We start from the raw sequence: 16,597 nt of genomic DNA, 5'->3' as shown, positions 1-16,597 counted from the left end.
ACTCGACAGTAGTTTAGGTCTGGGTTGGCAAACTCAGGCTGTTTTTGTGCATGTAGTTTTGTTGGACAGCCATGCACCATCATTTACAGTACCATGGCTGCTTTGCCCCCCAAGTGCTGAGCCGAATACAGTGTGTGAGACCAGATGGCCCACAGAGCTTAAACTATTTACCGTCTGGCCTTTAAAGAACAAGTTTGCCAACCCCTGGTCCACCCTCCACCAGAAAAGCTAGCAAAGCCAACCGACTGGCACTACAGGTGCACTGCCCTCAAACACATTTATCTAAAACTCTAAAGAAATCCAAGACACCCAAGTTCATTGCATTCTCAAAAACAGCTATCAGGGTGCCTGGGTGGCTCAGTTGGTTAAGCAGCCAACTTTGGCTCAGGTCATGATCGCACGGTTCATGAGTTTGAGCCCTGCATTGGGCTCTGTGCTAACAGCTCAGAGCCTGGAGCCTGCTTTAGATTCTGTGGCTCTCTCTCTCTCTCTCTCTCTCTGCCCCTCCCCCACTCACACTCTGTCTCAAAAATAAATAAATATTTGTAAAAATTTTAAATGGTTATCAAAGAAGATAATCCAAAAATATAACCACTTCCCATATGTTTCAAAAGATCCTAGAGCACACCCTAATCTGAACAAATCTATGGTTATGGGACCATAGGCACCCAAAGGACCTGGGACTTTAATAACCAAATTCTCTCATTCATTCATCACAATAAATTTAAAAATTCAGGGGTCACCTGCATGGTATTCACTTAAGCATATGTTTAGAAAGAAAGAAAGAAAGAAAGAAAGAAAGAAAGAAAGAAAGAAAGAAAGAAAGAAAGAAAGAAAGAGAAAGGAAGAAAGAAAGAAAAAGAAAGAAAGAAAGAAAGAAAGAAAGAAAAAGAAAGAAAGAGAAAGAAAGAGAAAGAAAGAAAGAGAAAGGAAGAAAGAAAGAAAGAAAAAGAAAGAAAGAAAGAGAAAGAAAGAAAGAAAGAGAAAGAAAGAAAGAGAAAGAAAGAAAGAAAGAAAAAGAAAGAAAGAAAGAGAAAGAAAGAAAGGGAGAGAGAGAGAAAGAAAGAGAGAAAGAAAGAAAGAAAGGAAGAGAAAGAAAGAAAGAAAGAAAGAACGAAAGAAAGAAAGAAAGAAAACAGGGGCACCTGGCTGGCTCACTGGTAGAGCATGTGACTCTTGACCTCAGGGTCGTGAGTTTGAGCCCCACGTGGGGTGTGGAGCCCACTTAAAATTAAATAAACAAATAAACGGAAACATGCATGATCCATAGATATGAAGTCACTATAAATAAAACTTCAGTTTAAAAATACATTTTATAGGGATACAGATAGAATTAAAATGCATTAAGGCCAAGCTCATTTCACCAAAAATATGTCACGGAACAAGATAATTCCCCCTCTCCCAAAATGATGATCAAAGAGAATGCGGGCGTCAGTGTACGCATAGGGGTTTATAAGAATAGGGAGACAGTGTGGCGGACATGGGTATGAAAGACACAGTGCAAAAAGCCGTGCCCTAGAAAGCACAGCCTCAGCCAGCACTCTGCCAGGAATGAGCTGTGTGTCCGAGTGCAGGGCACTGAGCTCCCCTGGGCGCTCAGCTTCCCCCGTGGAGGAAGGTGACCTCTAGAGCTTCTCCATTTTGAGATTCACAAAAATGAACCATTTTAGAATGTATTTTAGAGCAAGGGAAGATCGATTAGTTGAACGAACAAAAACAAAGGCAAACCTTCAACAGCCTTCCGATATTTTCTGGTCACAGTATTTAAATAGACTTTCTATACTTGAAAGAAGAAAATGACTTCATGTATGACCTAATATTATCTAGACGTCCAAGAACCTTAATGTGGTAGGACCCTCCCAGATCAGAAAGAAAACTGTAGGGAAAGAGCGAGGAATAAACACAGAAGTCCCCGGAGAAGAGTAACATGGTTAAGAAACAGCCTGTGGCCTCAAGCAGCTGTATGCTCATCCACTAACGGAGCTCGCTTTTAAGAGTATGGCACAGAAGCAAGGAATCTGCACGCCTACATTCCCTCCTCAGTGCTCATCAACAGCAGTAATGAAGGCTGCCCTCCAGGGAAAATCAGAATGAGGTTTGGGAAATGGCACCAAGCACATAATAAAAGAATAGGAAACATGTTACAGAAAAGCTCGATGTTACCAAAGGAGCAAAGATAATAAAATGAGGATAAGAGAGAAGACTGTCTCTGCCATAACTGGCTCCTAAACGAGGAAAACATTCAGGGTGCACAGATTCCAAAGGCGATTATTATAAACCAACAGACCAGGGGCCAGTGGTGTGGGGTGAGGAAAGTAACGGCCCCGGGGGCATTCAGAAATAGAAAGCTGGGGAGTAAGTGTGTAAGTGGTTGTGAAGCAGGCCCAGGCATCAGATCCAGAAGTTGTCAGATAGGACGACCTAGAGCTCAGAGATCTGGGTAGGGGTGCTACTCAGCAAGTGGTCTGCATCTAAGCAGGTGAGCGATGTCATCGGACGGTCCAGGCACCAGGGCAGGGGCGTGCTAGGAAGCTGTGGGAGGGACACACGACAGAGCTCAACGCTGCTGGAGAACCAGCAAGGGGAGGCCAGAATTAATGACAAGGATCATGTGTGGCCAGGGCAAGAGCTTTTCCAGTGCCAGGCTGATGCTGAAGGCAGACAGGCCCGGGTGGGTGGAGGAGAGGCAACAAAGAGGCCATGGAACAATGTACACGGACAAACTCTTTCCAGACTGTGCTGGTGAAAAAGAGGTGGGTAGAGTTCTTTAAAAATCCAGACAGACCCCTGCTGGTTAAACAATAAAGAAAGGACCCGGCGTAAAGGAAAAAGTAGAAAAAGAAACGATGATTTGCAGCAGTGTTTTTCCAACGGTGAAGATCCACCAGTGGGTTGAAACTTGAATTTATCGACCGGTATTTTGAAAATTAAATGGAATGGACAGAATCAAACAGAACAAAATAGAAAATATCAGAGAACGTCCTAAGGATTGCTTCCTGAAACCTGTAAGGTGTGTGTGTGTGTCTGTGTGTGTGTATCTGTGTGTGTGTATGCCTGTGTGTGTGTGTACACGCGTGCACATTGGAAATCAATGTCAACCCTATGTCTCAGTCAAAAAGTGTGAAAGCCACTGATGTAAAGGACAAGGCTAGAGAGATGAAGGGGCCAGACGTATGGCATCCAGGTGGAGACCTATGGCATCCAGGTGGCAGAGTGTCACGGAGATAGCAGCAGACCTCTGTTTGTGTCAGGAACAAAGGAGGGGAGGATGGAGTATTCTTGTAAGTAACAAATCAGAGATTTGGGGTTCCTCCTGACTCAGTCTCCCTATTCTGCTTGCTCATTCCCTCATGCCCTCCCTCCTAGATCCCCTCCACCATTAAGACTTGGCTGTGAGGCCAGAAGTGAGGAGAGAAATATAATATAGAGTGGAAAGTCAAATGTCAGCTATTTCCAAGAAATGTTATTTTTTTAAGTTTATTTATTTATTTTAAGAGAGAGAAAGAGAGAGAGAGAGAGACCCAGTGGGGAGGGGGCAGAGAGAGAGGGAGACAGGGGATCTGAAGTGGGCTCCGTGCTGACAGCAGAAAGCCTGATGCAGGGCTTGAACTCTCGAACCATGATATCATGACCTGAGCTGAAGTCAGACTCTTAACTGAGTGAGCCACCCAGGCACCCCGTATTTCCCAGAAATTTTAGGGTAGGAGGATGGGATGTCAGGGGGGAAACTGGGAGACTAAGAGAGAGCAGAACAGTGGGTGGCCCTGAGGTCCCAGTCAAGGACCAATTGTGTTGAGGCAGCTTAACAGGACAGACGTGCAACACACCCAGAATGCAAGGTCTAAGTAAGTCAACCATGATGAGGCCAAGGTGCCATGGCTGATGTGAGGAAGGGAGAAGGTCTGTGGAACCATGGGGTCAAGGTGCTGGACTAAATAACTCCGAACTGACTACAAGGCTCAGAGTGGAGAGAGCAGCTGTGAACCCCATGGTCAAGTCTTTGGTGAACAGGACCCTCTGCCTCCACCTCCCTGATGATAACATTGCTGCCCTCTGCTGGCATCCAAAGGGGACGGTCCCCCAGGAGTACAGAGGCAGAGTGAAGATATGGGGCTTTAACAGGCTCTCGGACAGCTTTTCATATAACCCCCCTGTTTTTAGGCTTTGTGGGATTTTGTCATATAAAATGGGACGCTGCTCGGTTTCTCCCCTGTCAGCTTAGGACACAGCTTTCTTGTTGTTGTTTGTTTGTTTTGGTCCTAGAGTATTTTTCTCTTGAAAAAAATCATTTTACTCTTGTTTTGGTAGGATTTCAGGAGGGACCAAAAGTAAATGCACATGTTGAATCCACTATCCTTACCCAAGACTTAATCTTTATAATTATAAAAAAATACTAATAATATATTTATTCCCCCACACAAATACATGTGCTGTCCATGGTGTGGGACCAGGGAGTATGAACAGGGGAGTCTGACGGAGTTGGCCTGGGGGGTGTCCAGTCATGCAGGCAGTTTGTCCAGAACCAAGCACATCCTCCTGGCTAGACCCCCTCCCAAGGGCTGTGCTCTCAAAGAAAGTTATCACCCCACTCAGATGAAAATCACCAGACTGTTGTATGAACATCATGGCAGGTAGAATCCTCACTCATTTAAATAAAACATTCTAAAACACCCTTTCACTGTGATGCACATATATGGACCCAAATAAATGATTTAAGAAAATGGTTTCATAAGAAAATATAATTCCTTTGTGATTAAATAAGATACCATTTTGTTAATCCTTCCTAAAGCTTTGATTGCCATGAGACACATATGCAAAGAGTAGTTTCAGATATTTGACCATGCCCTTCAGAAACCGGAAGTGTAATAAGAGATAGTCACAGAATTCAGGGACTCCAGATGTAGAAGGAACCATAGCTACTACTATGGATTCAAAACTCCATGTGTTGAAATCCTAATCCCAAGGTGATGGTATTAGGAAGTGGGGCCTTTGGGAGTGATTAGCTCAAAGAGACCTTAGAGAATTCCCTCTGTCTTTTGCACCATGTAAAGACCCAGCAAGAGGGTGGCCATCTATGAACTGGGAAGCAGGTCTTCACAAGGCACTGTCAGTGTCTTGATCTGGGACTTCCCAGCCTCCAAAACTGAGAAATAAATGCTTCTTGCTTAAGCCACCCAGTCTCTGGTGTTTTTGTTACAGCGGCCCAAACGGACAAAGACAGCTATAATCTAGTTGTATGTTGCAGAAAAATATACCACCCAGGGTGCCTTATAGAAATGTTCATGCTGGGGCCCATGCACAGACCTCAGGGACAGACTCACCAAGGACAGGGTCTGGGCATGGACATCTGATCAAATGGCTCAGATGGCTCTGCCAGGCACTAAGTGCCCCCAGGAAACGGCTGCTTGTCTGTCCTCATTCTGTTCCTTGTACATGGGCTGAAAGCTGGCTGAATGAACTTCAGCAATTCACCAGAGATGTATTCAAGTTGGCTTGGCAGAAGAGGCCTTGAAAAACAGGCTGACACCTGTTATGGTTCTTTCTAGATCATACTTTATTCTTTTGTTTACTCATTTATTCTTTCCCCCCAAAATGTATTGATATTCACCATGTCTTAAGAAGGATAGCAACATTTACTGAGCACTTACTATCTGCCCAGCACTGTTACTGATTTACAGGTATTATTTCAGTGTTATGAAGTAAGGATTTTTAATATCCCCATTTTACAGATGAAGAACGAAGCATAGAGGAACTAAATAGTGTCCCTAAAGCCACACAGCCAATAAGTGGTGACCCTCAAATATGGCTCCCAAGCTTAGGCTCCTTCCTACCTGCTAGAGGTCAACAGCCTTTCAGCTGCTCTACTTCCAGGTACCATGCTTGTCGTGGGGTATGTAGAGAAAAAGAGCACACGGTAGGAGACAGCTGGCTGGTGTTCCGACCCAACACAGTAAGTCAGATGGAAGTGGGCACCCCGATGCCATCAGAGCATAGAGGGGTACTCTCATCCCAGAGGTCCGGGCCATTGAGCTGATCTTGAATGATGGAAAGTGGAGAAGGGGTGATGTAAGTGGCGGAGGAGTCTAGGCAGCAGAAATAACAGAATACTACTGGAAATACCACAGAAGTGTAATGGATTCAAATTCCAGTGCATACACCCAGGTGGCAAGACATGCCATTTCCTCTTTTCTTGGGGACCTTAACCTCTGTTAGGATCCCTCATTCTCTAGGTATCAGAAATAATCTCCTTCAATTCAGAGGCTGGGTCCACCTTTGACTTGGGACCGTGTCCTCCGCTGGGGGCTTCTGTGGAGCCTCGGTAGATATCTGCATGGAGGACTAAGGTGGGGAAAACATCCTTTCTCATCATTGGCCCACAGTGGTTCTGCTAAGACTGCCCATAAGGGGTCCTTGCCAGTGAGTCTATGATCATTCCCATCAGAGTACTGACTTGCCTTAGTCAGCCTATCTTATCCCATCCTTGACCTTCCTTCCCCTGCCAGCTATAGCTCTCTCTCTACTCCCCTTCACTGACAAGCTTCTCCAAAGACTCTCATCACCATGTCTCCATTGCTTCACCTCCCAGTCTTCATGCACTATTCCACACGTGGCAATGTGGATTCTGTTCCTACACCCACCCAAATTGCCCTGCTAAGTGGGCTCCATGTTGCTTAATCCAATAGATACTCAGCTATACTCAGCTTCCATGACCCCACCCTCTCCTGCTTTTCTTTCTACTTTGACCACATTCAAAGTCATCTCTTTGATTTTATCTCCCTGCCAAACATGTAATCTATCAACACATTCTATCAATTCTATTGTCAAAAAATTTATGGCCGTCAACTTCTCTCCTGTACCACTGCTAACACGGTGGCATAAGCTACCATTTATCTCTCACCTGGGTTAATGAAACAGCCTCCCCTCTCATCTCTCTGCTCCACACCTGTCTCTGACAATCCAGTCTCCACAAACCAGTCAAAGTGATCTTTAAAAACAACTCACGGGGGTGCCTGGGTGGCTCAGTCGGTTAATCATCCAAATCTTGATTTCAACTTAGGTCATGATCTCACGGTTCATGAGCTTGAGACCCACAGCCCCAAATTGGGCTCTGTGCTGACAGCACAGAGCCTCCTTAGGATCCTATCTTTCTTCTCTCTCAAGATAAATAAGTAAACATTTTTAAACACCTCATGGGGTACCTGGGTGACTCAGTCGGTTAAGCATCTTACTTAGGCTCAGGTCATGATCTCATGGTTCGTGAGATGGAGCCCACATCAGGTTTTCTGCTGTCAGCATAGAGCCCACTTTGGACCCTCTGTTTCCCTTTCTCTCTGCCCCTCCCCCACTTGCATGCATGCCCACTCTCTCTCAATAATAAATAAACACTTTTTTAAATAATAAAAAAATAAAAACAACTCACAACTCTAATTTTGGCATCCCCTTTAGTAAAACCTGTCGATGGCTTCACGTTATTGCAGGATGAAACTTTAAATCATCAGCCTGACAAAGATCTGATGTCTGTTCCTCTCGCGGACTCCTTCCAGCCACCCACACCTTTGTTGTGTGTGCCCTCACCTCCCTGGCTTCCTTTACTCCTTCCTCACACTCCTTCCCACCCGGGGTCTTGGCACTCTGCTCGTTCTGCTACAAGAGCTCTCCTCTCAGCTTTGTGCCCAGCTATGACCTTTTCATCCTTTATGTTACAATTCAACTGGCACTTCCTTAATGAGGTGCTTCTTAAGTCTCCACTTTAAATTCAAGTTCCCTTTTATATTCTATCTAAATCTCCGTGTTTTCTTTTCACACTCCTCAACACAATTTCATGATTATTTGTTTAATACGAGCTGCCACCACTAGACTCAAAGATCTAAGAGCTCCAGAGGTGACTGGGTGGCTCAGTCAGTTAAGCGTCCAACTTTGGCTTAAGTCATGATCTCACATGGTGAGTTCAAGCCCCGCATGGGGCTCCTTGCTGGTGGTGTAGAGCCTGCTTGGGATTCTCTCTCTCCCTCGCTCCCTGCCCCTCCCCCACTCACTCATGACCTCTCTCTCTCTCTCTCAGAATAAATAAATACATTAAAACAAAAAAGATCTAAGAGGTCTGGGAACATATCTATTTTATGCCCAAACTAACTATCTCCTTGTTTCACAGAGTCAATTCAGCAAATGTTTGTTGCATGAATGGCCCAAATAGTCTAAGGGTCTAAAAAGGAAAATTTAATTGGTGATAATAATTGGCTTTAAACACATTCAACAAATGTGGTAACAAGTATTCTCTACATTCACAGAAAAGAGAAAAGAAGCTTAACATACAGCAATCCCAACCTATCTTAGGTATAAAGTTCTTCCTGAAAGTAGGGTTGATTTGGGAAAGTACAGGTTCTTGGAAACCAGTGTGCATTGTTTGCTTGGAAATCACTGGAGTATAAGCTACCACCTTCCCTAGATGATTAATGCAAACTTCCATGCTTGTCTTGTACTCATAACCTAGAAACCCTGTCTAGTACTTTTTTCTCCACTCTGCTGTCTTATCTCCTTGCACTCCTAGAAACAGTTATCTGTCCTCATTGCCTTCCAGTTTCCTTCTCCTGTTCTCTTTATTTGTACACAATCTCAACTTAAAATAGGAAGAATTTATTTTTCTTAAATCATTGGGGTTTGTGTGTGTGTGTGTGTGTGTGTGTTTTTAATGTTTATTTATTTATGAGACAATGTGAGAGACAGAGTGCAAGCAGCGGAGGGGCAGAGAGAGGGAGACACAGAATCTGAAACGGGCTCCAGGCTCTGAGCTGTCAGCGCAGCGCCGGACATGGGGCTCCAACTCACGAACCATGAGATCACGACCTGAGCCGAAGTTGGACGCTTAACCAACTGAGCCATTCAGGTGCCCCTTTCCTTAAATCATTGTTGATGACCTGCAAATACGATGTTTCACCACAATGGAATGCTTTAGTGCACAGTTCCTACAAATAAGGACATTCTAATATGAAACCACAGTGAAAACATCAAAGTAAGGAAATTCACACCTCCTACCTCACTGAAATTCCTAAGCAGACAAGCCACTTGTTTATGAACCTAAGACACTAAAATCCTGAAGTATGTACTACATTCGTAATTGAAAGGCTACCCAAATATCACTGCCATGACATACCCACCACAGATGTATACAAAAACATTAGAGCCACCTACTATAGGGGCAAAATTAATAATTTTATAGTTATTCATTATAAAGCAATCACCCTCACCAAATGCCAAATTTAAAATAATCTAAACGCTAATCAGGTCCTTCATTTAAATTAATTTTATTTAATATGATTATCATCAGTTAGAAACTTGGACACATGTGTACTAATTCTTATCAATGAAACTAAAAAGAAAAGGGCTTTTTTTTTAAAGGGCTTTTCTAATTGTTTAACAAAATGAACACTAAAAATATTCCATGTTTAAGATCTCTGCCAGAATAAATAATGAAATAAAATAAAACAAAATCTCTGCCAAGGCTCAAGCTGGGTTTCCCAACTGAACAAGAATACAGCTCCTGAGAATTAGGGCAAAATGGCTTGTTAAATGAACTAAGACAGAGGCAGAAATACAAACATGTTTGTGAAGTGTTCATATTCTATCAGCCAAACTGAGCTATGGCAAATCATCACATGTCTAAAAAATGTAGAGAAAACCATGAGCTGCTCATTTTATATCGATTCGACCTTCTGTTCCTTTAATGACCTGATCTAAAATGACCTGGCAGGCTCAGCATCACCCCCCGGCTCAGTGTCAGCAAAGGGACCCACTCTGTCCATCACTGACATGATGCAAACTCTCAGCTGCCATTCACCAGCAGGGGGCACTGCACTGGGGTCTTTCTGTAGGCAAAACTACTCAAAAGCTGAAGATTGAAAGGCATGTATTTCAGGAGACTGAAAGATGTATGTTGCCATTCCAGACAAATACATTACCACACAATCGACAGGGCATCTCTAGGAGTGTTTCAGTGGCAATACCTGTTTTGAGGCCCAGAGTATGTCTTAGAATGACAAATAAAATGGCACTGTGGTGAAGTCTTAAATACCAAGTCTTTACGGAATCCTTTCGGTGAGCAGGAATATTATAAAAGGCAGTGTACCAAACTCTTTCTCATTAAAATTGCTTCAGTTCCTAACTTCTTGGGCCTAAATTATTTTCTAAGTAGGCTTAGCTATAAGCCAAGAAAGGGCCCTAATATGTTAAGAAAATGGCCCAACCATCAGTATTTAACATAAATTCAACCAAACTAACCTGAGTTAAACGTCACATTATTACTACAATAGAATTATTGGTAAGTAATAATTGGGAAACTAGTAAGAACTGAAATATAAACATTACTATATATTTTGTATTAGCAAAAGTGTTCTGCAAGAATAATTTTTAAACCTTAAAAGCTATAAAAGGGAAAGTTTAAAAATCACATCGAATCCTGAAGTCACCAGTGGCTTGTCATGATCCAGTGATATCTTTTCATAAATGTGAGGGCCTGAGCAGAAAACTAATTTTAAGTGATCACTTCTTCAAATCACTCTGTGAAGAAACTAAATAGAATGAAATCTTTTCCCCAAACACAAACCTCTAAGATGGAAAAGTACTTTATAATCTTTTTTATTTGGTATCTTATTAGTAAAAAAAAATATGTTAACATGCTCTCCAAATGTATGGATATTTTAACTTATTCGTAACATTGTACTAATATGTCATGTATATTATAAAACATGTAAAATAAAAAATGGCAAGGGGTAGCATAAAAAGAATAAAAATATAAGCTCTAAGACTTTTCTCCTATATCCTAAATGATCACTGCTTCCTAAACTGTCCCTAGCATATATATTCCCTACCAAAACTTGAGGGGAATGAGGCCCATAAGTTAGGTATTTTCTGATATGGGAAAGACAAAATAAGAATTTTTATTGCATTCAATAGTAAAAAGAATAGAATGGCTGAGCCATAAACATCATGTCATCAATTATTTCCTCTCTATTGAATCACTCTCATCAGCACACATTTTTCCACATCTCAAAGTTTTTGACCTTACTTTACCCCCTGACTGATGCCCTATTTTTCTTTTACTTTACAGTGAAACTCCTCATAAGACTTGTGTTGGACACACTCTAAGGTGACCCTCTCCCCAATAATCCCACCATCTGATATTATACTCTTGAACAGTCCTTCCCTGTGAATGTGGGCAGATGGGTGATTTGGTTCAAATCAACAATATATGGTAAAAGGTGATGGGATATCACTCCATGATCACATTATATAATGTAAGACTCCATCTTCCTATCAAACTCACCTGAGAGACTCTCTCGGTGAAGAAATAAGAAAGGCCATGAGGCCCATAGGAATTTCTTGCCGAGAAGCTGAGGGCAGCTTCCAGGGCCTGAAGGCAGTCAACAGCCTGCCAGAAGCTGTGGCCCTCAGCCCTACAGCCACAAGGAAATGAGTTCTGCCAACAACCTGTGTGAACTCAGGAGTAGATTCTTCCCCGGCTGAACTTCCAGACAAGAACACAGGCCAGCCAATTCCGTGATTCTCATGAGAAAACAAGTGTGTTTTCTTTTAAGTCACTCAGTTTGTGGTAATTTGGCTCTCTGGGCGCAGACCTAGTTTGCAGCGACATGGCTAAATACCCCTAGAAGGTTGGAATCATTGGTAAATACGGGACCCATTATGGTGCCTCCCTCAGGAAAATGGTGAAGAAGATTGAAGTAAGCCAGCACACCAAGTATACTTGCTCCTTCTGGGACAAAAGGGAGATGAAAACGTGAGCTGTGGGGATCTGGCATTGTGGTTCCTGCATGAAAACAGTAGCAAGTTGTGCCTGGACCCACAGCACCACTTCTGCTGTCACAGTAAAGTCTGCCATCAGAAGACTGAAGGAGTTGAAAGACCAGTGGAAGCTCCACGGCTTGAAATGTTGCTGGCCTATAATACATGGGTTAATTGATGTAATAAAAAATAATAAGGATAAATAAATTCGTGGTAATTTGTCATGCAGCTGTGTGCAGGGGTCCCCAAGACCACCCTCAGGCCTAATAATTTGCTAGAAGGACTCCTGTAATTCAGCAAAGCCACTATAATCATGGCTAGAGTGTATTACAGTTAAGGATACAGATTAAAATTAGCAGTGGAAAAGATGCATGAAGCAGAGTGCAGAAGAGATCCCGGTTTCCAGTTGCCCTCTTCCACTGGAGTCACGTGGACAGCATTTAATTCCCCAGCAACGATGTGTGACAACTCACACAGAGTATCGCCTGGGAAACTCATTCAAGGCTTGGTACCCAAGGTTTTTATTGGAGGTTCATTACATAGGCATGGCTGACTCCCTGGGTGTGTGACCTTCAATATCCAGCCCTACCAGAGAGCAAATACATACTGTGTAGCCCATGGCCCCACCATAAATCAAAATGTTAGCATAAACTCTCTGGCATGACCCACGGCTTCAGGTAAAACACTTAACAGGTAGGATGTTCAAAAGTACAAGCTATCTCTCTGGAGCCAGGCAAGGACCATACCTTTCTTTGGAACATACAAGGTTTAGACAACCCAGACCTGCTGAGCTAATCCTTTACTGCACAGCAGTGATAGATAACTAGCAAAGGCTTTGTTACCTGGAAATGAGGTGCTACTGTAACAAATACCTAAAAATGTAGGAGTGGCTTTGGAACCAGGTAGTGGGCAGAGACTAAAAGAATTCTGACAAGCATCATAGAGAAAGCCCAAAGTGCCCTAAACAGACTGCTGGTAGAAATTAGGACTTGGAGGATACTCCCAGTGACAGCTCAGAAGGAAACGAGGAACATGTTCTTAGAAAATGAAGTAACTGATGAATGGATAAAGATGTGGTTTATATATACAATGGAATACCACTTGGCAATGAGAGAGAATGAAATCCTGCCATTTGCAACAACGTGGATGGAACTGGAGGGTATTGGGCTAAGTGAAGTCGGTCAGAGAAAGACAGATATCATGTTTTCACTCATATGTGGAACTTGAGAAACTTAACAGAAGACCATGGGGGAAGGGAAGGGGAAGAAATAGTGTCAAACAGAGAGGGAGGCAAACCATAAGAGACACTTAAATACAGTGAACAAACTGAGGGTTGATGGGGGGGGTGCAGGGGAGAGGGAAAAATGGGTGATGGGTATTGAGGAGGGCACTTGTTGGGATGAGCACTGGGTGTTGTATGTAAGCAATGAATCATGGGAATCTATCCCCAGAACCAAGAACACACTGTATACACTGTATGTTAGCCAACTTGACAATAAATTGTATTGAAAAAGAAAAGAAAATGAAGGAAGTGGACCCTTGTTACATAGTGGCAGAAAGCTTAGTTACATGGTCTCCTGCAGTTATGTGAAAAACTGAACTTGTAAATAATTAATTTGGTTAGATAACCAAGTTGGTCTAGATAAACTAGGAAATTTCCAAGCAAAGTACTAAGGGTGCCACCTGGTTTCTTCTTGCTGCTTATAGTACAATGTGAGAGGAAAGAGATAAGGGGGAAAAGTCTTACATAAAAGGAACCGGAACTGGATGACTTTTTAAATTCTTAGTCTTTCCAAACAGCAAATAACTACTAAATGATTCCCAAGCACTGTCAGGAAGGCATACCATGCAGAAAAAGCTGGGGGTGTGAACGTACAACCTGTCACTTAAATCTCAGAAAGAGCAAAAACGTCAGGATATTCGACCACACAAAGCGCCCCTTCAAGAGATGAAGGGCAAGTCTCAGATCCGCTCAATCAAACCATAGATACAGCCTATAGGAGCTTAGGAAATTGTCTCCCAGTCCTCTTGGCAGGAGCGCTGGGTAGAGAAGGGCTGATCTCAAAAATATCTGTGTGTGTGTGGCTTTGTTATAATGGAGTGAATCTAAGCGAAAACCATGGAAGGCCCAAAAGTTTCTTGAGAAAATTATTTTGGCAGAAACTAAGAGAATAGACCAAAAGGGGGAAAGGGCACAAAATGAAAGGAAACTGTGGGACCCCAAAAGTCTATTGGCAGGAAGCAGGCTGATAAAACTCAGGTTTAAGCACTTGCTATCTTTCATGAAAAGGGAAGGATGACTTAACAGACAGAACCAAGATTCCAAAGATCAGAGCTCCACAACACAAGGAAAAATGGTTTCTCTACTCACACTTCTGATATCAAACATATGGGATTTTCTGCACTAAGAAGTAATTCTCCAACTCTCAGGACACTAACTGGATGCTCTATAATTCAATTCAACTCTGATACTATCTGCCTGGGGTTAGCATCACATCCCACAAATTAAGGACTCAATCCTATAGAACTGACCCACTTTAGATGCCAATTGCAAATCTCGGGCCTCTCTTTCTTCCAACTGACTTAGATACAAATCAGGGGTTTCCACAACCCCCTCCTTAGGTTTGATAATTTGCTGTAACAGCCCACAGAAACACTTTACCTACATTTACTGGTTTATTATAATAAGGATAATATAAAGGATATAAATGGGGCATCTGGGTGGCTCAGTCAGTTAAGCATCTGACTCTTGATTTGGGCTCAGGTCATGATCTCACATTCTCCTCCTGAGTCGGTGCTCTCTTCCCCTCTGTTACTCTGCCCTGCTCATGCTCTCTCAAAATAAATAAACATTTTTAAAAATGGATACAAGTGAACAGCCAGCCAAAGAGGTACATAGGGTGAGATCTGTATGGGTCCCAAGGATAGGAACTTCAGTCCCCATAGAGTTTGGGCTATGCCCCCACTCCTGGCATGTGGATTTCTTCACCAACCCAGAAGCTTTCTGAACCCCACTGTTTAGGGCTTTAATAGAGGCTCTACTCTGTAGGCATAATTGCCATTGGCAATAAACTCAATCTCTAGCCCTTTTCCCCTCCCCAAAGGTCAGGGAATTTGACAAACAATTCCAACCTTCTAATTATGCCTTGGTCTTTCTGGTGACCAGCCCCCATCCTGAAGCTCTAGATACAGGGCCCCAGCCCCCAGTCATCTCATTAGTATACAAAAGACACTCATCATTCCAGAGATTCTAAAGGTCTTAGAAGCTCTTGTGTTAAGAACCGGGGGTTGAAGACTGAATATTAGACCAAAAGATGTTTCCTTATCACTCAGGAAATTACAAGGTTTTAAGGGCTCTATGTCAAAAACCTGGAACAGAAACAAAATATATATTTCTTACAATATCACAACCACAGATAATTATCCCCAGACCTTGAAACCTAATCATGGAACTTCCTACATTTGCCTGGCTGGATTTCAGAACAGCTATGAACCAGTGGCTCTTTTGTGCCTCTCATTTCCCCCTCTTTTTGAATGGGAATATAGATTTAAGTTACTATCTAGTGCCCTTTCATGCCAACCCAAAGGATTTCCTTCAGTATCTCTCGCACAGCATGTCTCTGCACCCCTACTTTTTCTTCTGTTGATCTTCATATCATTTATTTCTTTTTGCTGTCTTTTTAATCTTTAATTCTACCTAGAACCTTCAGCTCACTGATGAGTAACAGGGCAAATGGACAATTTCATCTTTTTCTCAATCTTAGGAGAAAACTTTTCAATATTTTAAGCATAATGCTGCTCCTCTTTATGAGACTGTTAAAGTTACTTTCTAGTCCTAATTTTCCAAGAGTTTCAATCTTGAATTAATTTAGAAATGCATCAAATGCCTCTTGGTGTCTATTGAGATGATCAAATGGTTTTTCTTCTTTCTGTCGATCTAATGAAGTACAATGATTAGTTTTTAAATGGTAAACCAACTTTGTATTCCTGGTATAAATTCTACTTGATCTGATGCATTTGACTAAATTCTGTTTTTTGCCTCTGGTTCTTCTACTCCATTCAGCTTCATTTCTTCTGATTTGCTTTTTCCAGCCACATAATTGAGATCAAAATTTAGAGTTACATAATGTACAATAAACATGACAAACTCTTTTGAAGATCAAAGTCATACTTTATAAGAAGAAATCATATTTATAGTAAATAATACAAAGATTATGTTATCATACTTTACAAGATACTAGCAATCACTTACAGATATCTAAAAACAACACTCACTACTGCTATAGCCAAGAAAGCAGCAATAAACTGAGGGTTTTAAATTAGACTCTGACAACAGTTAAACCCAAAATACAAAATTATGACCAATTTTAACCCTAATACTAAGGAAAGTTCTGAACTCAGACCCAGAATAAAACATGTATCAGAAAATTCTAGATCATGATGCTACTAAAAATATTACATTTAATTAATAAAGCAAAAGTAAAATAAAATAGGCTTAATGTATAAGAGGGGGAAAAAGGACAAAAACATAAAGAAGCAAGATGCTTCCTTTATTTTAAATAGGCTTTTTAGTAGTAAAACACTGCAACATGATCACCTCCACAGAAAACAAAATACACATACATATTAATGTGCAATTTTTATCACATTCTAAAAATCCTATTGGCTTTTCCTCTTTCCTCATAAGAAACCTGAGAGCTCACTACTCCCTCATGTGACTTTGCACAGCCAAACCTCTAACAGGAGTAAGAGCCAAGAATCTATCCCTAGAGAATGAGATGAGTCATTCTATATAGAATGG

The 16,597-nt window shown here is 42.0% G+C and overlaps 1 pseudogene; it reads left to right on the top strand.

The window, feature by feature from the left end:
• Positions 1–11,645: 11,645 nt before the first annotated feature.
• LOC132689891 (large ribosomal subunit protein eL43 pseudogene) lies at positions 11,646–13,783 on the top strand (annotated as a pseudogene).
• Positions 13,784–16,597: the final 2,814 nt, after the last annotated feature.

This window comes from Panthera onca, chromosome E2, assembly GCF_046562875.1.
Source record: "Panthera onca isolate mPanOnc1 chromosome E2, mPanOnc1 haplotype 2, whole genome shotgun sequence".
NCBI lineage: Eukaryota > Metazoa > Chordata > Mammalia > Carnivora > Felidae > Panthera > Panthera onca.
Note: the sequence above shows the minus strand (reverse complement) of the source record. Positions and strands in the feature narration are given on the sequence as shown.